The sequence below is a fragment of the Aquarana catesbeiana genome, linkage group LG02 (assembly GCF_042186555.1).
Source record: "Aquarana catesbeiana isolate 2022-GZ linkage group LG02, ASM4218655v1, whole genome shotgun sequence".
NCBI classification, from domain to species: domain Eukaryota; kingdom Metazoa; phylum Chordata; class Amphibia; order Anura; family Ranidae; genus Aquarana; species Aquarana catesbeiana.
Window position 1 is genome coordinate 195,867,237 of NC_133325.1, and position 25,000 is coordinate 195,892,236.

Genomic DNA, 25,000 nt, shown 5'->3' on the forward strand with positions numbered 1-25,000 from the left:
TTCTCTTCAACAAATGATGATCCCAATGTCAACATTAGTCATCAACTTTGCCTTCATTTTCTGATGGGAATTGTATTGTCTTCTTACTTCTCTCCGGTCTGCAATATCTTCCCAGGATGAAGAGCTCAGATACCTGGCCTCTCTCCTCTCATAGATCCTGGGTACAGCTCTGGATCCCTGGCCTCTCTCCTCTCACAGATCCCGGGACAGGTATTTTCTGTACTGTAAACAGTGGTCACAAGGTTGAACATAAAGGGTGAATCTTACCCCTTGTGAAACAGACAAATAATTTTGCAGAGGATTTTTAATTTTTTTTGGCAGTTTCATTTTTTTTATTTCCATATTTCCAATCTTCCTCTGGTACCGGCTGTACTTCAGGGTCACTGATAGACCTACTCCTCCATCCACATTTTTCTTTCCTGTATCCGGATGCCTTCCCTCACATCTACATACTTCTCTCTAACAAATGGTAATACCCATATCAACAGGGAGGGTAAAAAAGGGGGAGGGGTATGCCTGTATATAAAAAATGATATACAGGTGAATGTGAGGGATGACATCGCTAATGGAGCAAGGGAAGGGGTGGAATCCTTATGGGTAGAGTTACAAAGAGGGGAAACCAAGTAGAAAGTACTACTGGGAGTATGCTATAGACCCCCTAACCTGAGGGAGATGGACGTCCTATTACAGTTTGGAATGGCTGCAAGGCTGGGAAGTGTCATTATAATGGGGGATTTTAATTATCCAGACACAGACTGGGCTGAAGGAACCGCATATTCATCTAAGGCTCCCCATTTCCTAAATGTCTTACAGGACAATTTCATGGGTCAGATGGTAAATGCACCAACAAGAAACAATGCGTTACTAGTCCTACCGATTACTAACAATACAGACTTGATTGTGGATGTAGAAATACGGGGAAACCTAGAAAACAGCGATCACAGGTCAATTAGTTTCACCATAAATCACACAAATCGGAAACATAAGGGGAATACAAAGACACTGAATTTCAAAAGAGCCAGCTTCCAGAAACTACACTTCTTGATAGAAGATACTAAATGGGATAAAATCCTAGGAACAAAGAACACGGAGGAAAAATGCGTGTGCTTTAGGAGCATATTAAATAAGAGTATTAGCCAGTGCATCCTAAAGGGTAATAAATTTAAAAGCGCTAATAAAAGCCATGGGTGGCTTAACGCCAACGTAAAAATTCATATAAAAGCAAAGGAGAAGGACTTCAAAAAAATACAAGGCTGAGGGATCATCATCAGCATTCCAACTGTACAAAGAAAGCAATTAAGAAATGTAAGGGTGTATTCAGGGCGGCTAAGATGGAACACGAAAGGCACATAGCGAAGGAGCGTAAGAAAAATCCCAAGAAAGTCTTTAAGTACATAAATAGTAAAATAAGCCCCATAAAGAATGATGAAGAGATTCTGGTTACAAAGGATGGTGAGATGGCAAAAGTTTTGAATGTATTCTCCTCAGCATTCACAAGGGAAACGAGGGGCTTCAGTAACCAAAACTGCAATATTTATCTTCATGACACGTCACAGGAAGCACCCCCATGGTTAACAGAGGATAAAATCAGAAACAGACTTGAAAAACTTAACATAAATAAGTCACCAGGACCAGATGGCTTGCACCCGAGGGTCCTTAAGGAACTCAGTCAAGTAATTGCCAGACCATTGTTCCTAATTTTTATGAACAGTCTACTGGCTGGAATGGTACCAGGTGCTTGGAGAAAAGCCTATGTAGCACTGATATTTAAAAAGGGCCCACAATACATCCCTGGAAATTAGACAAGTTAGCCTAACATCAATATTATGTAAACTCTTGGAGGGGATGATGAGGGACTATATACAAGATTTTAGTAAAAAGAATGGTATCATTAGCAGAAAGCATGGATTCATGAAGAATCGTTCTTGCCAAACCAATCTATTAACCTTCTATGAGGAGGTCGGTTGCCATCTAGATAAAGGAAGGCCCGTAGACGTAGTGTATCTGGATTTTGCAAAGGCATTTGATACAGTTCCCCACAAATGTTTACTATAACCTAAGGTCTGTCGGCATGGACCTAAGGGTGAGTACCTGGATTGAAAACTGGCTACAAGGGTGAGTTCAAAGGGTAGTGGATAAATAGGGAGTACTCGGAATGGTCCAATGTGGATAGTGGGGTCCCTCAGGGTTCTGTCCTGGAACCAATCCTATTTAATTTATTCATAAATGACCTGGAGGATGTGATAAACAGCTCAATCTCAGTATTTGCGGACGATACTAAGCTAAGCAGGGCAAAAGCTTTTCTGCAGTATGTGGAAACCTTTCAAGAAGATCTGAACAAATTAATGGGGTGGGCAACTACATGGCAAATGAGGTTTAATGTAGGAAAATGTAAAATAATGCATTTAGGTGGCAAAAACATGAATACAATTTACTCACTAGAGGGAGAACCTCTGGGGGAATCTAGATGGAAAAGGACCTGGGGATCCAGGTAGATGACAGGCTCAGCAATGCCAAGCTTCTGCAAGCAAAGCCAATAGAATATTGGCATGCAATAAAAAGGGAATTAACTCCAGAGATAAAACAATAATTCTTCCACTCTTTAAGACTTTGGTCCGGCCGCACCTGGAGTATGCCGTCCAGTTCTGGGCACCAGTCCTCAGGAAGGATGTGCTGGAACAGAAAGCAACAAAGCTAATAAAGGGACTGGAGGATCTTAGTTATGAGGATAGATTACTAGTACTGAACTTATGGTGAGAGCGGTAAGAATGTGGAATTCTCTTCCACAAGCATTGGTTTCAGCAGGGAGCATAAATTAAAAAAAAAACTATTAGGCACCTAAACAACCACAACATACAGGGATAGACAATGTAATATTGACATAAAAGCGCACACACAGGTTGCACTTGTGTCTTTTTTCAACCTTACCAACCTTAATTTTTTGATAAGGTTGCTAATAATATCCTCCCGGTATGAACGACTGCTCCCTTGCTCCCTAGCCTCTCACTTCTCACAGATCCCGGTACAGGCCTGGATTCGCTCTAACATAGGAATGGGGGGCAAGATGGGGCTGAGTCCCGCTGTCTGTGGGACTCGGGAGCGGACATGCACGGGTGCTCCCAGGAAAAGCGGCTTTCCCCTGGGGGCACCCAATGAACTGGAGGGGTTTGGAGTGGCGGCGGGGGACCCCAGAAGAGGAGGATAGGTGCTGCTCTGTGCAAAGGGTGGGGGGACCAGTCGCTTATAGGCCCAGATCACTAGGTTTTGTAGGAGCTGAAAAAATGAAAAATAGCAGCACTATCCTCCCTCACCAATCTCGCATTATCATATACTCAGCAACATAGGTGAAGATGAGGAAAATGACCACCATGCAGCGTGAAAGGTTGTTTGTAGGCAAAATGAAGGATTGGGAAGAACACAGCTCACTTCTGGTAAAGTTAAACATTTCCTCCACCCCTTTTTTCATTTTAAACCTGAGGTTCTCCTTCATCCACATGTCTCTTTCCTATATCCGGATGTCTTCCCTTACATCTACGTACTTCTTCTCTCCAACAAATGGTGATACCAATATCAACATTATAGTCATCAACTTCGCCTTCATTTTCTGATAGGAATGTTCTTCTCGTCGTTCTTCTCTGCGGTCTGTATTAGTATCTTCCTGAGATGAAGGACTCTGATCACCTGCCTCTCTCCTCTCACAGATCCCGGTACAGCTCTGGATCCCCAGCCTGTCTCCTCTCACAGATCCAGGTACAGCTCTGGATTCCCAGCCTCTTTCCTCTCACAGACCCCGGTACAGCTCTCGAATCCCTGGCCTCTCTCCTCTCACAAATCCAGTACAGCTCTGGATCCTGGGCCTCTAATAGATCTCGGTACAGCTTTGGATCCCTGGCTTCTCGCCTCTCACAGACCCCGGTACAGCTCTGGATTCCGGGCCTCTTTCCTGTCACAGACCTTGGTACAGCTTTGGATTCCTGGCCTCTCTCCTCTCACAGATCCCAGGACAGCTCTGGATTCCTACAAGTACATATTTGGGGGGCACACCATACAATGCATTTAAATTTTTAGCTCTGGATTCCTGGCCTCTTTCCTCTCAGATCCCGATACAGCTTGAAATCCCCAGGCTTTTTTTTTTTTTGCAGTTCAATTTTTTATTTCCATATTTACAATCTTCCTCTGGTACCGGCCACTACTTCAGGGTGGTAATTGATATTCCTCTTTCTCCTTCATCCACATTTCTCTTTCCTGTATTCGGATGTCTTCCCTCACATCTACGTACTTAAACAAATGGTGAAACCAATATCAACAGGGCCGGACTGGGAATAAAAACCAGCCCTGGAAATAATTTCATACCAGCCCCATAGTATTTTTATACCAGCCCAACCGCATAACGTCTTTATTTTCTTGTTCACAAAAGGGAAAACCATGCATTTTAAAGCACATTTGAAGAGTGTATTATATATAGATAAGAGAGACATGGCTTTTACAAACAGCAGCAATTTTTTTCAAGGCAAAAATCATGCCATTTACTGGCACATTTTTTATTGACACTGCAAAAAAAAGGTGCCGTAAATGGCAGTTTTCAGTGCAAATATCAATATTTAAGCTATAAACTGCTATTAGCAATGTGTTAAGTTAAACAAAAGTCAAAAACCATATTTATCCATTTACATGAAGGTCAGATTAATATAACCCAACACACAGTTCCCCCATATATCAGGAGGATTCCCCTTTACAGTGCAAGGGAACTCTGACATAAAGGGGAACATTGCAGATCATGATCTAAGCGGGAACTCCGATATAAAAGGGGGGCACTGGTGACCAGAGACCCCACTTATATCAGAGTCCACTGCATTCCTCTTTACATCAGAGTTCCCCCTTGCACTGTAAGGTGGAATCCTGCAGACTATGATGTAAAGGGGAACTCTGGGAATGTGGGGAGGACTCTGGTGACCAGAGAGTACCTTCCGCAGAAAGAAAACACTAAAGTAAGGGGGTTTACTGATATAAGGGGGAAACCTATATATCAGTGCCCCCTTACAATATTGTATTGACCCCCCCCCCTCAGGTAGGCCTGGCGGCGCTGTCACTGACCTCCTCTCAGGTGCACCTTACAGGGCTCAGTCAGTCGGCTCCAGCTCGGTGACTCTGGTTTCATCCTGTAGTTTCCTCTCCACAGTCCATACATGTCTGACTTCTCCTATGACCCCCATCCCTGCGGCACTCCCACTGTTGACTCCACTCCAGACTGCAGACGTGATATAAGACAAGAGATGGTCAGAGGCTGCGGATGGTACAGGAGATGGTCAGAGGCTGCGGATGGTACAGGAGATGGTCAGAGGCTGCGGATGGTACAGGAGATGGTCAGAGGCTGCGGATGGTACAGGGGAGGTCAGAGGCTGCGGATGGTACAGGGGAGGTCAGAGGCTGCGGATGGTACAGGGGAGGTCAGAGGCTGCGGATGGTACAGGGGAGGTCAGAGGCTGCGGATGGTACAGGGGAGGTCAGAGGCTGCGGATGGTACAGGGGAGGTCAGAGGCTGCGGATGGTACATGGTAGGTCAGAGGCTGCGGATGGTACAGGGAAGGTCAGAGGCTGCGGATGGTACAGGGTAGGTCAGAGGCTGCGGATGGTACAGGAGATGTCAGAGGCTGCGGATGGTACAGGGGAGGTCAGAGGCTGCGGATGGTACAGGAGATGTCAGAGGCTGCGGATGGTACAGGGGAGGTCAGAGGCTGCGGATGGTACAGGGGAGGTCAGAGGCTGCGGATGGTACAGGGGAGGTCAGAGGCTGAGGATGGTACAGGGAAGATCAGAGGCTGCGGATGGTACAGGAGAGGTCAGAGGCTGCGGATGGTACAGGGGAGGTCAGAGGCTGCGGATGGTACAGGGGAGGTCAGAGGCTGCGGATGGTACAGGGGAGGTCAGAGGCTGCGGATGGTACAGGGGAGGTCAGAGGCTGCGGATGGTACAGGGGAGGTCAGAGGCTGCGGATGGTACAGGGGAGGTCAGAGGCTGCGGATGGTACAGGGGACAGGGGAGGTCAGAGGCTGCGGATGATACAGGGGAGGTCAGAGGCTGCGGATGGTACAGGGGAGGTCAGAGGCTGCAGAGGGGGGCAGGAGGTCAGAGGCTGCAGAGGGGGGGCAGGAGGTCAGAGGCTGCAGGGGGGGGCAGGAGGTCAGAGGCTGCAGGGGGGGCAGGAGGTCAGAGGCTGCAGGGGGGGCAGGAGGTCAGAGGCTGCAGGAGGTCAGAGGCTGCAGGGGGGGCAGGAGGTCAGAGGCTGCAGGGGGGGCAGGAGGTCAGAGGCTGCAGGGGGGGACAGGAGGTCAGAGGCTGCAGGGGGGGACAGGAGGTCAGAGGCTGCAGGGGGGGACGGAGGTCAGAGGCTGCAGGGGGGGCAGGAGGTCAGAGGCTGCAGTGGGGGCAGGAGGTCAGAGGCTGCAGTGGGGCAGGAGGTCAGGCTGCAGTGGGGGCAGGAGGTCAGAGGCTGCAGTGGGGGCAGGAGGTCAGAGGCTGCAGTGGGGGCAGGAGGTCAGAGGCTGCAGGGGGGGCAGGAGGTCAGAGGCTGCAGGGGGGGAAGGAGGTCAGAGGCTGCAGGAGGTCAGAGGCTGCAGGGGGGGGCAGGAGGTCAGAGGCTGCAGGGGGGGCAGGAGGTCAGAGGCTGCAGGGGGAGTAGGAGGAAGAGGCCACCAGACGAGTACTCACTGCGTTACTTTTAAAAATGGCGCAGCTCGGCGCCATCGTGTCACTGCGCATGCGCCCGCATTTCCTAGAATTGCCGAGTGTTTACGGACTTTCCCGAGCACAGCTAGCTCGGGAAAGCCCGTACACACTTACGAGAATAGCGCTAGCGCATGCGCAGTTGCATGTCAGCCTGGCGGCCCCGCAGCCATGTTTCTTTCAGGCGCCGCTGCCCTCACAGCGGCACCAGGGGCAGCCAGACAGCCGGCCCACCGGGGGATTTCCCGGTATCCCGGTAGGCCAGTCCGGCCCTGAATATCAACATCAAAGACATCAAACTTCGCCTTAATTTTTTGATGCAAATTACCTCGTTGTTCTACTTCTCTCCTGCCTGTAATAATATCTTCCTGGGATGAAGGACTCCGATCCCCAGCCTCTCTCTCTCTTCTCACAGATCCCGGTACAGATCTGGATTCCCTGGCCTCTCTCCTTTCACAGTTCCCAGTACAGCTTCCGTACCCCTGGCCCTTCTCTTCTCACAGATCCCGGTATAAGTATTTTATGTACTGTGCACAGTGGTCAAGGTTAAAGTGGTTCCAAAGCCTTAAGGTTTTTCACCTTAATGCATTCTATATATTAAGGTGAAAAACCTTCTGTGCTGCAGATCCCTCCCAGCCCTTTTTCTTACCTGAGCCTGATCCAATCCAGCTATTCGCTCCGGCTGCTGTCAATCAAACGCTGTGACACGGGAGCGGGGCTGAGTCACGCTGTCTGTGTCAATGGATGCAGTAGCAGGACTCGGGCACGAGCATGCACGGGTGCCCCCAGGACAAACGGCTTTCCCTGGGGCGCCAGTGGGGGACTCCAGAAGAGGAGGATTGGGGCTGTTCTGTGCAAAACCCTTGCACAAAGCAGGTAAGTATAAACATGTTTGTTTTTATAATAAAAAACAAAAGGTTTACAGCCACTTTAAATATAAAGGGTGAATCTTCCCAGTTGTGAAACGGCCAAATAATTTTACAGGGAATTTTTTTTTGCAGTTCAATTTTTTATTTCCATATTTACAATCTTTCTCTGCTACCGGCCATACTTCAGGGTGGAGGACCAATAGTTTATAGGTTCACTAGGTTTTGTAGAAGCTGGAAAATGAAAAATAGCAGCGCTATCCTCCCTCACCGATCTTGCATCATTAACAACATAGGTGAATATGAGGAAAATGACCACCATCCAGCGTGAGAGGTTGTTTGTAGGCAAAATGAAGGACTGGGAAGAAAACAGCTCTCTTCTGGTAGAGTTAACATTTCCTTCACCACTTCCGAGTGCACTGATAGCAAGCCGTGTGCTATAGGGGCACTGGTGGGGGGTCGCTACTGAGTCTGGCTTTGTGTGTCCATTAACACCAAGAGAAAAAAGTGATGGGAGGGAGCTCAAGCTGATTGATAGCCTCAGCTATGTGCATGTGTGCTTCCTGAAAGGGGGGTGTGTCCTGTCTTTCCTTTCAGCTCTCAGAACTCTCCTCAATGAGCTCTGCAGAGTGTAACTTCAGCTCTCCAACCCCCCAACCCCCTTTTTTTGTGACTGCTCAGATAAGATCTATAAATTCTGCACTTTGAATGGATGTAGAGAAGACACCAGATAACCAGGTACAACTTAACCTAGGAGGATTTGTTTCATCTCTGTGTTTCACCAGAGGCCAGTCACTTCACTGGGTATTACAACCACTTTAAGGTAAATAAAACCTTCTGAATTAAAACCACATTAATTAGGTAGACACTGTCACCTTGCCCAGGCAGGGAAAAATGACAGTGTCCTCAAAAGGTGTCCCTTTAAAAGAATGTTGTAGAAGCACTTTGTGGTCTACAACCTCAGGTTCCCCCTTTAACCTTTAGTAATAATAATCAAATGAGAAAATATCTCTGCTTGTGAAATGCTATGAATTGCTAAAAATAATTTTATGGTCAGTACAAATGTTTAAAAACAGTAATACAAGAGGACACTATTTAATGCGTATAAGCCTAGGTGCACATTAGTTCTGTTACATAATCATTCATTTTTCCCCTAATTGTCTTTCAGGACAGCCACGAGAGACCTTGGCTCCTCCCCTCTGTAGGAGACACCACGCCAGCTTCTATAAATTTCCTCCTCCCCTGCTGGCTCCTCAATTATTTGTGTTTCCTCCAAAGGGAAGACACCACTGGAACCAAGCAAAGGAGAGCCAGAGGAAATGGAGAGGCTCAGGCAGCATGTCCTAAAAGGGAGTAGAGTCTCCTTGGATAAACCAGGAAAAGATCTAATCCATGGATAAACTAACCTGGTTAAAGTTTTCTTTTTGTCACCCCCGCATCCCTGAGTGCAGGTGGAGGTCGGGGGGGCTCCCTTTCAGCACCGAGCGCAGTGAAATGAGGTGCAGGCCCAGCTGTCCCATACCCTCAGCAGCGTGTGGTAGCACAGGCAGTGCAAACCACGCCGGATATTGGGACTGCATGGAGCCCGTGGCGGGTGACGTCATGTACGGCTGATGGGGCGTGCACTTCCGGGTTTGCAGCTTACGGTTCCGGCCGCGGATTATGAAAGGGAGGCAGGCATGGGCTGGAGAGGAGCCGCACATGCTGTAGTGACAGCAGAGGCTCTGGAGGTGACACCACAATGTCGGACGCAGAGGGAAGAGACCAGACTGCTCCAGCATAGACCAGCTCCAGCCATGTAAAGGTAAGGGGAACCTAGGGTGGAATTCCCCTGGCCTGAACACACCACCCCCTCCTCCTCCCTTAGCAATATGGAAATACAGGAAAAAGGGGGGGGTAGATAAAGGACCCTCCGGTGTCAGAGGGTGGTTCATAAGGCCCCTGGTGAGACAAGCGCATATGAAGATGCTGCGCACCTGCAATTTTGCAGGGGAGGGTACTAAAGTATTAATACTGTGGGGTATTCTTTTATGTCTTTTCAGAAAACGGACAAAACCAGGGCCCCTCATAATTCAAAAAGGAGGTGCCCTTCTTGAAAAACTACCCTTAGAGACTCCTGGGGGAAAGCATTATGTAAAGAATGTATTAGTAAATTAGTACAAGAGCATTCCATGGAGCAGAGTGAGCTAGCGGCATCTGTTAAAGAGTTATCCAGCTCTTTCCAATCCTTTAAGACCTTCTTTGAAGGGTTTCAGATTCCGCAATACCCTCTACTAGTGCAGGCCTTTCAGTAGCCCCTAGAGAGGAGGCGGAAGAGGAACCTGACAGTGCAGCATCTGGCTCCCAAGATTCTGAGGGTGAAGCTCTGGATGGGGTTTCCAGAAAGCCATCCCGATACAAACTCTCATTGGAAGAGGTCGACCATCTTTTAGGGGCCATTTATACCACACTAGGTATACAAACGAAAAAGAAACCTCTATCCCTACATGATCAAATGTTTCCATTCACAGATGACCCAGCATCAGTATGGAACAAAACGCCAAAGTTAGATGCAGCTTTCTCACAAGTGTCGAGACACACGGATTTAGCATTTGAGGATATGGGGGTCCTATCCGAGGCGATTGATAAAAGGATGGACTCTCTAGTAAAAAAGTCATGGGACTCAACAGTGGGCAGCTTAAAGCCAGCTATGGCAGTCACTGTGGTGGCCAGAAATGTAGAGTTCTGGTTGAACCAAATACAGGCACACTTTTAAGAAGGAACTGCAAAAGAGCAGATTCTATCTTCTTTTCCCACACTCCTGCGAGGTATCGCGTACATCGCAGATGATTCAGCGGAGCTGGTGCGAATGGCAGCCAGATCCTCCGCACTGGCCAACTCCACAAGAAGGGCCCTATGGCTAAAGACATGGCAGGGGGACTGCGCGTCCAAAGCCAAACTCTGCGTGATCCCATTTACAGGGGACCTGCTCTTCGGGCCAGGGTTGGAGAGAGTGTTGGACCGTACAGCGGATAAAAAGAAGGCATTTTCGCTGAAATGCAAAGCAACTTAGACTCAACCACAGCAGAATAAAAGCAGGCAAAGAAGGGACACAAGATCCTGCTTTACAACACCCAAGGCAGATAACCAGAGAAAACCTTGGGTTCAGAGAGGGAAAGGCAAGGGAGGAGCGATTTTTCATCCTCCTGAGCAAACCCACAATAAAAAATGACAGTCACAGTGGGAGGAAGACTGGGGGCCTTTCTCCTACAATGGGAAGAAATATCCTCCAATCGATTTATTTTGAGAACGATAAAAGACAGGCATCCTTTAGCGTTCTCAAAGTCACCCCCAAACAGGTTCTACACCACCAAGCTTACAAAAAAACAAGGCAAAGGCCAAGGGATTAATAAGAGCCATAAAGGATCTCAAAGAACAAGGAGTAATCACCAAGGTACCAAAGGTAGAAAGAGGGCAGGGTTTCTACTTCCACATATTCGGAGTACAAAAAACATCAGGGAAGGTCAGACCAATCCTCAACCTCAAACCCTTAAATGTGTCCATAACTTACAAAAGATTCAGAATGGATTCCATATATTCAGTGAAGGCGCTATTACCCCCAAACTGTTATATGGTTTCCCTAGACTTAAAAGACGCGTACCTCCACATCCTGATACATCAGACTTGTCAGAAATTTCTAAGGTTAGCAATAGAAACAAAAAAGGAAACCATGCACCTTCAATTTTGAGCTCTACCCTTTGGCCTTTCCTCCTCACCCAGAATTTTTACAAAAATTCTGGCGGAAGCTCTGGCACCATTGCGAGTCAAAGGCATATCCATCATTGCCTATTTAGACGACCTCCAACCCACCCAACAGATAACATACCTGAGATATATCATTGACTCCGCTCAACAAAGAGTGTTCCTACCCAAGGAGAAAATAGAAAAAAATCAAAAGGAAGTGAGCGCAATGCAGGCCAATCTACCATGTGCTATAAGGCAGATAATGTCAACGCTGGGGTTACTAACTTCTGCAATCCCAGCGGTACAATTGGCAGGCCTGCATTTTCGGCCACTTCCCGAATCTTAACCGCAGACGCAAGCAGCGTAGGGTGGGGAGCACATCTAGGCTCTCAGATAACGCAAGGGACTTGAGAAAAGGAAGAGAGGATGAGATCATCCAACTGGAAGGAATTGAAAGCAGTATGGTTCGCACTTCAAACCTTCCAGAGAGAGTTGAAAGGACATAATTTGCAGGTCAGGTCCGACAATTCATCGGTAATCGCCTACATAAACAGGGGGGAACAAGAAGCGGAACCCTGTGGACTTTAGCAGAGGAAATCTTGAACTGGGGAGAGGAAAACATACTCTCATTGTCAGCAGTCCACTTAAAAGGGGATTTAAACAAAGCGGCAGATTTCCTCAGCAGGAAAAAAGTGAGAGAAGGCTTTTGGGTACTAAAACAGGAGGTATTCGAGGAGATTACTCAAAAATGGGGAACACCTCAGGTGGACTTATTTGCCTCGAAAGAAAGCAGAAAAGTCAGAGCGTTCTTCTCCCTAAAAGAGAGGATGGAGCGCTCGGGGTAGATGCGCTAGCACAGAGGTGGGCATTCAACAGATGTTATGCCTTTCCCCCACCAGTACTACTACCAGCTGTAATAAGAAAATTACGTACAGAGAACACAACACTAACTCTCATAGCACCTCACTGGCCCAGGAGACCGTGGTTCTCTATGCTCAAAGAACTCACAGTAGAGCCCCCCTGGTTATTAAAATCCAGGAAGATCTACGCTCCCAGGGCCCAGTACACTGCCCCCAAGTGGAAAGGTGGAACTTGGCCGCCTGGTATCTGAAGAGCAGCTGCTGGAAGCAAAAGGGTTCTCAAGCCGTTTAATAGATACACTGCTGAAAAGCAGGTAGGTTGAGACATCTACCAGAGAGTATGGAAGTGCTTTAACAGATGGTGCACAGAAAACCATTTCAACACACAAAGCTCAGTGGCAGTCTTATAGGGCGTACACCCGGACTTTGTTCGGACATTTCGACAACAAAATCCTAGGATTTTTTCCGACGGATGTTGGCTCAAACTTTTTTTGTCTACACACGGTCGCACAAAGTTGTCGGAATTTCCGATCGCCAACCACGCGGTCACGTACACCACGTACGACGACACTAGAAAAGGCCGATTCAGAACCAAACGCGGCACCCTTTGGGCTCCTTTTGCTAATCTCGTGTTAGTAAAAGTTTGGTGAGAGACGATTCGCGCTTTTTCAGACTCGTGGCTTTCAGATCGTTTTCTGCCGTTCAGTTTGTGCTTGTGGGTTTGTATCTGCTCTTCAGTGCGTGCAAGCAAGTTCCGCGTGACTTTAAGTAGTCATTGTATTCTTGTTCGTTCGTTACTGTTTTTCAGGTCGCTCTTCACAGGCCTTGCTGTTCTTCAGTGCGTTCTGTTACTTCGTTCTGAGCAGCCGACCGTTTTCTAGCCATGTTTCGTATGCGTACTCCTCGTAGAGTTCGTGCTGTGCGGGGGCTTGGTGTTGGGCTCCTGACCTTGACACAAGTCCAGTCCATGAACAGGGTGGGGAGGAGTTCATGGACTAAGAATTGGTTGCTTCAGCATGACCAGTTCTGTCATATGCCTTTGCTCCGTGAGATCCGTGAGCATAATCCTGATGATTTCAGGAACTTTCTCAGGATGACGGACCCTGTATTTCACCGTTTGTTGGCTTCGCTGACCCCCTATATCAGCAGGCAGGAAACCTGCATGAGGCAAGCCATCACTCCGGAGCAGAGGTTGGTCGCTACCCTGCGGTACTTGGCGACAGGGAGAAGCCTGCAGGACTTGAAGTTCTGGACAGGCATCTCCCCCCAGGCTCTGGGGATCATTATCCCAGAGACCTGTTCTGCCATCATACAGGTCCTGCAGAAGGAGTATATGAAGGTAAGATTTTTATCCTTTTATATCAAATTTTATTGTATTGAATGTTTGCTAATATCTTGTATTTCTTTCCTCATTTCCTAATTACCATGATTGGAATATGCTGTGAATGTCCCCTTTGTTCTCATGCATGCTGGATTTTTATGTAATTATTATTTTAGGTCCTTCATACATATTTGCCCTTCACTAACCTCCCCAGCATGGTGTCTCCTGGCCCTATATTCACCTCATGTAGTCACTTAACAATGTATTTTATCAGCTCCATAGTAGTGCTTTACCCCAAACACCCCCTAAAATGTTTGGAAATGTTATTTTTGATTTAAATTGAGGCAGAGTGCCAGAGGCTTTTTTTTGTTGGTGTCCCCAAATAATTTTTAGTAACTCTCCCTCCCCCAACTGCTAACTCAGCTGATCCCAATTCTCTATGTATCCTCAATCATCTATCTGCTGACTTTGCCAAACCCATACACACTATACCCACCTCTTTACTGGTCAGATTTATGGATGAATTGCCCAAAGCATGTAGTGCAAGGGTTTGCCTGTATACTTTCAAATGGTACTGTTTCAAGTTTTTGTATTCTATTATTATCTTGATAGGTAATAGCAGAATGTCCAAATGTCCTCAAATGTGTACAATGTGTATTTATATCTTTGTATTATGACACTTCTTACCTGTCCAGTGGTCTGCCAATAGTGTAACTAAGGAGGGGCTGTTCCAAGTAATACCCATTATTTAGGCATTCATCTCTCAATGAAGTGAAGAGGGTTACCTGTCCAAGAGTTCCCCCCCCCCCCTATAATGTTAGAAATGGCCCATGAGAGGGGGGGAGGGGAATATGATAGGTGTACCTTATACTTTGGCCTTGTTAAATTCCCCTTACTAAATGCTATCTGGAGGTTGCCCCATAATGTTTTTTGTCTAATCTGTTTGCCATGTTTCTGTGAATAAATAGTAATGTTTATTGTTTTTTTTCTCAACAGTTTCCTTCCACGCCACAGGAATGGCAGACTGTGGCCTCCCACTTTGCCCAGCGGTGGGACTTTCCTAACTGCGGAGGGGCAATTGATGGGAAACACGTCCACATTGTCCCACCACCCAACTCGGGGTTGTACTATTATAATTACAAGGGGTTCAATAGTATAGTGATGTTGGCGGTGGTGTAGGCTAATTACGACTTCCTGTATGTGGACGTGGGGAAGAATGGCCGGATGTCCGATGGTGGAGTCATCGCCCAGACGGAGTTTTACAGGCGTCTCCAGAATGGCAGCTTGGACTTGCCAGCACCCCTAGAGGACAATGTTGAAGGACTCCCATTTGTGTTCGTTGCTGATGAAGCGTTTGCGCTGGGGGACCACCTGATGCGGCCATTCCCAATGAGGACCCTCACCCCGGAACAGAGGGTTTTTAATTACCGGCTGGCCAGAGCCCGAAGAGTGGTGGAGAACACATTTGGAATCCTGGCCAGCCGGTTCCGCCTATTTTATGACACCCATCCATATGGCGGAGTATAAACTGAACCATATTATACTTGCGTGCTGTGTTCTCCATAACTTTTTAAGGAAACATTCGGCCAACTATGCTGGCTCAGTTGGGCCTGAGGCCGGAATGATACATCAAACCACACTGACGGCGCTTGAAAGTGGTCGTCCTGGCTTGCCCTCCCTGAGTGCCCGTGATGTCCGGTTACGCTACCTGGAGTTCTTTGCGGGTAGGGGGGCTATCAATATGCCATCAAATCTGTGAAGCCTTTTTATAATAAAAAAAAAAAAGAAATTCTTTGTGGACATTTACTGCTTGTGTTTGTTTTAGCTGACCCTGACAGAAATGTTTTGAGTGCAGAAAATGGCGTGATTGTGTAACCTTATACAAAGCACTGTTGGCTGTTATTTACTAAATGCCAAAACACATTTCACTACAAGTGCACTTGCAACTGCACTGAACCTGCACTTGTAGTGCAAAGTGGATTTGCCCTTAGGAAATAACCCCCATTTTCTCAGAAAACAACAATTACATCACCCCAAAAGTGTTGTAGCGTTGAGACAATAATCCACGCATTCTTGATTAACAATCTTTTTAATACCTGCACAATCACATGTGCATTTACCAAAGGTTTTTTTTTCAAACAAACCAACATGTTTGTTGTATACCAATTTTTGTGGTGGCATTATCAAAACTCAAAATGTCCATTTTAGATAAAACAGGCATGTGTAAAACCAACAAGAAAAGACACAAATTTTGAACTTACAAACATCACATTTGGTCGCATTTGAAGGCAATATCAGACATGAGTATTTAGGAACTGTGTTTGATATTGCGTTCAGATGGGGTGAAGTCACCCCAGGAAAAGCCAAATTTGGAAGATGCACACCAATTTACCAATGTCAACATGTGCTAGCTGCCATCACGGGGGGATCAAGGGACGTGTTTTGGGGGAGCAAGCCCTTCCTCTCAGCTACTTTATAATTGAGGAAGGGGTTGCACCCCCAAAACGCGTCCATTGATCTCCCGTGATGGCAGATAGCACATGTTGACACACTGTGTGCATCCTCCAAATTTGGCTTTGGGAAAAATCACAAAAACATTTAGCACATTGTGGCACACAAAAGAAGAAAGTGATTTGGAGGGGCTTTAAACTCGCCCCAAAACATCAATGATGTTTTTATTTTTTGGAATAACGTCATTGATGTTTTGCTTGATGATTTCCAATTGTAAATTACACCCCATGATCTCCCCGATCAGGATCTGGGCACTTTCGGATGTGAAAGGATCTGGATCCACACCCTCACGATCACCTAAAAAGAGAGGAACCCCAAAATAAATTAGGTTTCAAAAAAATGCCGCCATCCATCTCTTATCTGAGCCTGTGGTCGCAGACACTCACCTGTTGTGGTGACTAGTTCCACCACGTCTTCTTCCTCCTGCTCAGCTTGTGTTTGGGGGATTTCCCCTTCTTCCAGAGGGGGGTGGGCTCTGGTCTCCTCGGATGAGGGGTGTCCTCTGAGTCTTTTATCCCCTATGTAAAACAAAATGGTATAATTGGCACACAGATATTTGATGGCAGAACTATAAAGATGAAACATTGCTTGGAAGTGGGGTACAATTGTCAATTTTAGCAGAGTTCCAAGATGTAGCTTTTTTAGTGTCCTTTGTCAACATGCAATACTTTACCTGTTTTGTACAAGCTTCAAAGATGTAGCCCCCCCTATAGTATACACTGGAGCACCTGTGTGGCCCCCTAATAAAAATGGTGTTCTTTTGTCCCACACTAGTGCTCCAGTGTCCAGATGTGTAAACAGCTGCTGAGTGTCCTCTCCTTACACAGAATCTAGTTTGCATTTCATTCTAGTAACAAAGCCATCTACACAACCCAATTCTTTGAAGACCAGTATAGGGCGTCAAAATGGTGGCCAAATGCATATGGGCTAAACAATGGTATTTTATAGTTGGAACGAAAAATGTTTGATCCGAACGAATAATGTGCCCATGAACATGAAAGTTGCCATTTTAAATTGTACAACAGTTCCTAAAAGCACATGGAGCAGCACGAACGTAATAAACATAAAGAATAGGAACACAGCACAACTACTTACTTTTTTGCAGCACTCTCCGGATCTTTCTGTACTGCTCATGTTCTCGTAATTTGAGGTCCGACCACCGCTCCCTGAGCTGATCTTTCGATCGTCGTACCCCGAAATTCCGGTGCAGACTCCTGACCACTTTCGCCATGATCTTGGCCTTTCGGACATTGGGGTTGGGGTAAGGCCCATACTTTCCATCATAGTCGGCCCTCTTCAGGATGTCCACCATCTCCAACATCTCCCCAAAGGACATATTTGAGTCCTTAAATCTCCTTCTGGATCGGGACGTGTCCGGATCCGGCCTTTCCTCCTCCTCCTCCTCCTCCTCGTTGCTACAATTAGCATGCACCTGCTGTCTATCCGCCATGTGCTCTTCCCCCACTGCGCCAAACGAAAAGGGGTGGGGAATAGACTAGAAAGAACGTCAGGGGCAGGCGGAGTTATACGCATGCGCAGTGTGTATAAAGCGTAACACACGTGCGTATTACGTACGATCTGTGAGCGGAGGAAGGAGCATCGAAGACGCCGATCGTGATAACGAAGGTAAGATCTAAACTTGGGCCTATACTGCTTCGAAAAGGAAGCCTATATTGTAACAAGATTAGGGGAGTTTGGCCTGACATTAGGGTTTGTCTTGTGTTGTGTCTTGCAGAGAAAATGGATGGGTTCAAAGACCACAATTTCCTGCCCCTGTTCATTGACAAATACAGGGAGCTGCCTTGTCTGTGGCAGGTGAGACACCCCCACTATAATCACAAACAGAAGAGGCAGGCAGCGCTGGAGAAACTGCTGGAGTTGGTGAAGCCGGTGGTCCCCACAGCAACCATCCCCTATTTAAAAGCCAAAATTGGTGGCCTGAGGAGCACTTATCTTAGGGAACGCAAGAAGGTCACGGATTCCCAGAGATCCGGAGCTGCAGCAGATGACATTTATGTCCCCAGGCTGTGGTACTATGAGAGACTGCGATTTCTGTCAGACCACACTGAAGTCAGGGAATCCCTCTCCACTCTTCCTTCCACACTTCCTTCCACCCCAGCTGAGGCTTCTGATGTCCAACCTGGGCCTTCCAGCCAGGAAGAAGTGGAGGAGCCCAGCTGGAGTCAGGTATAGCATTGTTTAACGTTTTTCTGGTCAATAAAGAAATGATGTTTACTAGATGTTATTATTGATCACTAATTGCTGCTTGAAAGTGTTTTACATATCAATAGACAGTAGTGGGCACCCAAAATTGGGACAAGAATGAAAACTGCTGGGCTCAGAAGGATAGTCTGTTATATTTGTTAACATTCAATTTGCAACAGTCAGGAGGTGAAAATTGTGTGTGATTGATGAATAAAAAAATAAAACTATGTCCCTTTTTCATACACAGGAAGACCTCAGCCAGGAGGAGGCTGTGGAATGTGGCAGTCAGGAGGAGGCGGGGATTAGTTGCAGCCAGGAGGAGGCGGGGCTAAGTGTCAGCCAGGAGAAGCCAGGGACAAGTCGCAGCCTGACTGAGTCTCAGGTCCCTCCCCTCCGCCTGCCATATAAACGAGCCAGGAAGGCCACTCCGAGTCCCATGCAGGATTCAGCATTCAGGCTGATCCAGGAGGCTTTGGTGTCCCTACGAGCCTTACCAACTCCTGAAGGGGCCTTTGCCTGCATGGCTGCCACCAAATTGCAGGGCATGCAGGAGGGTCAACGCAAGCTCTGTGAGGACCTTATGTACAAAGTCCTACGTAAGGGGGTGAGTGGTGAATTAACACCCAAGACCGACGTGGTTGATTGGACCATCCTCCTCCTCCTGCTGCCACAACTCCACCACCACAGCCACCGCGTGTAAGGAAGCGTGGAAGGAAGACCAGAGAGTGATGGCCCTGGGTTCAGTCTGGTCTGACAAAAGCTGCAGTCTCTTGTATGACCACAGCCTGGGGACACAGATGTCATCTGCTGCTGTTCATGATCTCTGGGACTTCTGGACCAGACAGCACTCCCTTAGATAAGGACTCCTTAGGCCACCAATTTTGAGTAAAAATAGTTGATGTCTGCCCTGGGGGTCCAAGGCTTCACCCACTTCTGCAGTTTTTCCAGCGTTGCCTCCCTCTTTGTTTAGTTGTGAGCCCTTAATAACATTTTTTAAGGGAAATTATACTCTCCTGTGTGTGTTTTCAGCCAAAAAAGACAGTTTGTTGGTGACGATTCAGGTACATTTCTAACATAAAATGTAAAATTAACAAGGGACAACAACACCAAACAATCTCCTACAGATTAAATAGAACAACATATCAATGGTGTTGTGGGAACTTGTCACAAAAAACACACACAAACATTTTCGGAGTACAAATCAAAATCCCCCAAAAAAATAAAAAAAATACAATCACAAAAAAAGAATCTACATTAAAGCCAAAAAATATATAAAAAATATACAAAAATATGTTGTCAGGTGTGAGAAATCAAAATATATTGAGGGAATCACGATAAATAGTAACGAAATAAGTTTGTGAGAAGTGTGTGTGAATATGAGCAGCAAAACTACTTAATTCTTGTCACATTATAAAGAAGAAGAGATTGCGCTGTATTAAACCATTTTTAACATTGCAGCGTGACGAAAGTGCTGTGTCCATTGGGAACGCTAAGTTTACCAGAACGAGCTGTTCCGTCTTGGAATTTCTTCTGAGCATGCGTGGCACTTTGTGCGTCAGAACAGGCCACACACGGTCGGAATTGACGACAACGGATTTTGTTGTCGGAAAATGTTATCTCCTGCTCTCCAACTTTGTGTGTCGGAAAATCCGAGGGAAAATGTCCGATGGAGCCCCCACACGGTCGGAATTTCCGACAACACGCTCCGATCGGACATTTTCCATCGGAAAATCCGACCGTGTGTACGGGGAACTAGAGTTTCTACAGAGCGGTATAGACAAAGGACTAAGCCTTAGTACATTAAAGAGTCAAGCGTCAGCACTTTTGGTTTACCAGGAAAGAAGATTAGCATCTAATTCATGGATAATCAGACTCTTTAGATCTTTGAGCAGACAGAGACCGATACAGAGTACAGTCTTTCCAAAGTGGGACCTGTCATTAGTGCTGCAAACTGACAGCAGACCCCTTTGAACCATTAGGTAATTGCAGCCTGAAGATGCTGACTCTTAATGCAGTCTTCTTGGTAGCAATTACTACAGCCAAAAGGGTCTGTGGGATAGAGGCCCTATCAAACAGACTCCCCTTTTTTTCAAATTTTCCCGGACCGCATAATCTTTAAAATGGATCCGGGATTTGAGCCTAAAGTGGCCTCGAAATTCCACAGAGGCCAAGAAATTGTGTTACCGTTATTTTGTCCGAATCCCTCTAAGGAACAAGAGATAAAGTTTCATAATTTAGAAGTCGGGAGATGCGTCCTACGTTATTTAGAGGTAACAAACTATTAGGAAGACGGATTCCTTATTTATTTTAAGTTCTGGAGCGAAGAAAGGGCACGAGGCCTCAAAATGCACCATAGCTAGATGGCTAAGAGAAGCCATTGAACAGGCTTATAAGTTAGGAGGCATGCAGTTCCCACAGGGTATCAGGGCACACTGCACAAGGTCAATGTCAGCGTCGCAGGCAGAGAGAGCTGGAGCAACACTGGAACAGATTTGTAAAGCGGCAACCTGGTCCAGCTTTGCCACACACTATAGAGTGGATCTTTGGTCGGCTAAAGATCAGACCTTTGATCGCAAGGTCTTACAAGCCGTGGTCCCGCCCTAGGGGTAAGTGCTCATTTATCCTCGTAGATGGCTGTCCTGAAAGACGATTAGGGGAAAATCAAAGTTACTTAACGTTCTTTCCCGGAGTCTTTCAGGACAGCCGGGTACCCACCCAAATGTATATTAAGACATAAAGATTTCCTTACAGGAAATGTGATTTAGTTGATTATGTGTATCATATGTTCTTGTGTCTCTCCAGCGGACTGGAGGTGCTCTTGAAAGAACTGAGGAGCCAGCAGGGGAGGAGGAAATTTATAGAAGGCTGGTGCTGTGTTTCCTATAGAGGGGAGGAGCCAAGGTCTCTCAGGTGGCTGTCCTGAAAGACTCTGGGAAAGAACGTTACCGGTAAGTAACTTCGTTTTTCAGTGCGTTTTTTGTAGCATGTTTTTGATGCCTTTTCATGCATGGAGAGAGACTTACAGTGATTGTAAACAATCACCTTGTAAAACAGTTTAAAATTGGAATAAAAGGCAAAACATTTGTATACATTTTTCCTTTTTTTTTTTTTATAAGAGATCACATTCCCTCTGTTCCCTCTGTTCTCAGCTATATAAGAGCTCAGCTGGGGGGAGAAGAAGCAACAGTACACTGAGCAGTGAAAGGGAATGTGATCACTTATAAAAAAAAAAAAAAAGAGAAAAAAAAGGTATTTATAATGGGTTTTTTTTTTTTTTACGGACCTACATTCCTCCTCTGATATAAGCTCATGGTCACTTCAGTGACCATAAACTTATATCAGAAATGTTCAGCAGACTCTGGTGAACAAAACAATAGCGGCTAACAATCAGAGTTATTCAGCTACAATGACACCCCCCCCCCCCTCGTCTCTCTACCTGTCACCCACTGCTTCCTCCCCTCCTGCACTACCTCAAATGTTTGCTCTGTCCCCCTCACACTGTCCTCTGCCTATTACATCTATCCCCCCAGCATCAGCCCCCCCCCCACATGGATCTTTGTGGATCCGTTGCAATTGCCGGCTCCCTGCCACTCCCGCTGGCAATTGTACAGTTAAACTTTTTTTCTTTCTTAAATGATGTCCTCCCTGCTGGCACCCCCTTCAGTGCCCCCCCACTCTCTCCCATTCTCTGTCTAAAAAAAAGAGACAGAGGTTTGTTTAGACCCCTGATGTCTCTCCAAAGACTCCCCCCGCCCCCATTAAAATAAAAAATGTGTAAAAAAAAAAATTAAAAACAAAATGTGTAAATAAATAAATATAAAAAAGTAAAAAACAAAATAAAAATCATAGTGAGGCCCCTTTCACACAGGCACCTCCATGGGACAGAATTTGCTTGTTCAGTGGCAGATTGGTCTGCTAATCCCCCACGGATGACAGGTCTGTCTCCGCTGTGCAGAGACGGACACAGTCCCGCTCTCCTCTATGGGGAGAGCAGATGAAAAGGGACCACCTGTCCATTTTCATCCGATCCATCAGACAGATGGAAAATAGGACCACTATCCGTCTGTTTTTTTGAAGGCAAGATCGGATGGCGGCGGATGTCAACAGACATGTCACCGCTGACATCCACCGCTCCTTAGGGGAGACTTGAGGGTCCAATAGGTCCATCTGAAAAACTGACACGTGGAACTGATTGGACAGCCTGTGTGAAAGGACCCTGGGGCGGTTTGCAGGCGCTATTGCGCTAATAATAGCGCCTGCAAACCGACCCGAAACAGCCGCTGCTTTAATTCCAGTGTGAAAGCCCCAAGGGCTTTCACACTGGAGCGATGCTCTGGCAGGACGGTAAAAAAAGTCCTGCCAGCAGCATCTTCGGAGCGGTGAAGGAGCAGAGTGTATACCGCTGAAATCAATGGGACGGCGCAGCTATACCGCCGGCAAAGCGCCTCTGCAGAGGTGCTTTGCGGTGGTTTTAACACTTTCTCGGCCACTAGCAGGGGGGTAAAACCCCCCTGCTAGCGGCCGCATACCGACGGTAAAGCGCCGCTTACAATAGCGGCGCTTTACCGCCGACAACACCCCCGCCCCAGTGTGAAAGGACCCTAAGGGCACATTTAGACATGCGCCCAAATTGCATTGCTCCAGAGGATACTGACAGGCGGTGAGGAAGCAATACGATGCCTCCTCACCACCTGTTTTAATCACATTTTTGCTGACAAATGCGCCGCAACTGCATTTTTTTTTTAGTGAAAATAGGGATTTGATAAACATTTGCTCAAAAATCGCGGGGCCTTAAAAATCAGTAGCACTTTCTTTTTTTTCTACTGATCATGTGCTTTTAGAAAATAGATGGTTTGGGGGGGTCTTTCACAAATTCTGAATGCTGTAAGGGAAAAATTAAAACCTTCTGATTTTTAGAGAAATTTGGATATTTACATTTTTACGTACGTTCAGTTTTAACCATTTTGCAAAAAGGCGCAATGTATAATTTACAAATATTTGTTTATTAACTCAATACAGGTTAAGCTTTTATATTTAGTTGGAGTTTAACAGGAATTTTGTAAAATTAGCCGTGTTTTTATCTGCCAATAATGGTTTTAGTGTAATTTTAGCAGAAATATTGTTTTGATAAACATTTGCACAAATACCGCGGGGCCTAAAAAATTTGTAGCACCTTTTTTTCTTTTATTCCAGAGGTCATATGCTTTCAGAAAATATATGGTTTGGAGGGGTCTTTCACAAATTCTGAATGCTGTAAGGGAAATATTAAAACCTTCAAATTTTTAGAGAAATTTGGATATTTACATTTTTGCATACATTCGATTTTCACTATTTTGCAAAAAGGCGCAATGTAAAAATTAAAGTTTTTTGTTTATTAACTCCATACAGGTTAAGCTTTTATATTTAGTAGAGATTTAACAGAAATTTTGTTAAATTAGCTGTGTTTTTATCTGCTAATAATGATTTTAGTGTATTAGCGAATATATTGTTTTGATAAACATTTGCGCAAATGCCGTGGAGTCTAAAAAAAAATCAGTAGCACCTCCATTTTATTCTAGAATTGTATATGCTTTCAGAAAATATATGGTTTTGGGGGTCTTTCACAAATTCTTAAACCTGTAAGGGAAAAATGAAAACCTTTAGATTTTTAGAGAAACTTGGATATTTACATGTTTGCATACGTTCTATTTTTACCATTCCGCAAAAAGGCGCATTTTTAAAGTTACAGATATTTGTTGTTTATTAACTCAATACAGGTTAAGCTTTTATATTTAGTAGGAATTTTGTAGAATTTCAACATGAGACTAGAATTCGGAGAAAGTACAATATACACTTCTTCCTGCTAACTCAAACTGAAGTGAAACAATATGCCCCTTATACTTAAATTTGTCAGAATCTGCTTAGGGTATCAACATTATATATATATATATATATATATATAGGGAAAAGCAATTACGGGCAATTGGATTGTCTCCTTCCATTACATACGATATACAGCCATTTTCGATTATGAAGTTGAAACCTCCATATAGGCAAAAAATAAAGCACAGAGGTGAAAAAAAGCATAATTTTGTCATCCATTATCTATCAAGGTGCAGATTAAAGTGTATATCAAGCCAAGATAAAAAAAATATATATATATGACAATGTCTCTTCCTCCTGACAGAAACCCAGTGAGCCTCCTACTTTCTGTGCTGCACTGAAATCTCTAGCATTATCAACTCTACCAATATGTCTACCCAGTACCTACAATTGTGGTCAAAAGTTAGCATACCCTGGCAGAAATTGTGAAATTTTGGCATTGATATTGAAAATAGGACTGATCATGCCAAAAAAAGTCTTTTAACCACTTCCTGCCCGGCCTATAGCAGAATGACTGCCGGGTGGTGGTTAAGTTATCCCAACTGGGTGTCATATGACGTCCATCAGGATAACATGCCGGCGTGCGCCCGCCGATCGAGTGCGGCGTGTCAGGCTGACACACTGTATCTCTGAACGTGGTATGGAGCCTCTGACGGAGGCTCCTCACCATGTGATCAGCTGTGACCAATCACAGCTGATCATCGCATGAACCAGGAAGTGCCAGTAAACGGCATTCCTTGGTTTGCGCTGACAGGGAGAGCCGCCGATCGGGGTCTGTGCTGATAATCAGCACATTGATTATCAGTACAGCCCCATCAGATGTGCCACCACAGCTGCCAAAAAGGTGCCCCATCAGAAATGGCTGTAGGTGCCCACCACAGTGCCAATCAGGTCCCTACAGTAACACCTGTCAGTACCCCATCATCAGT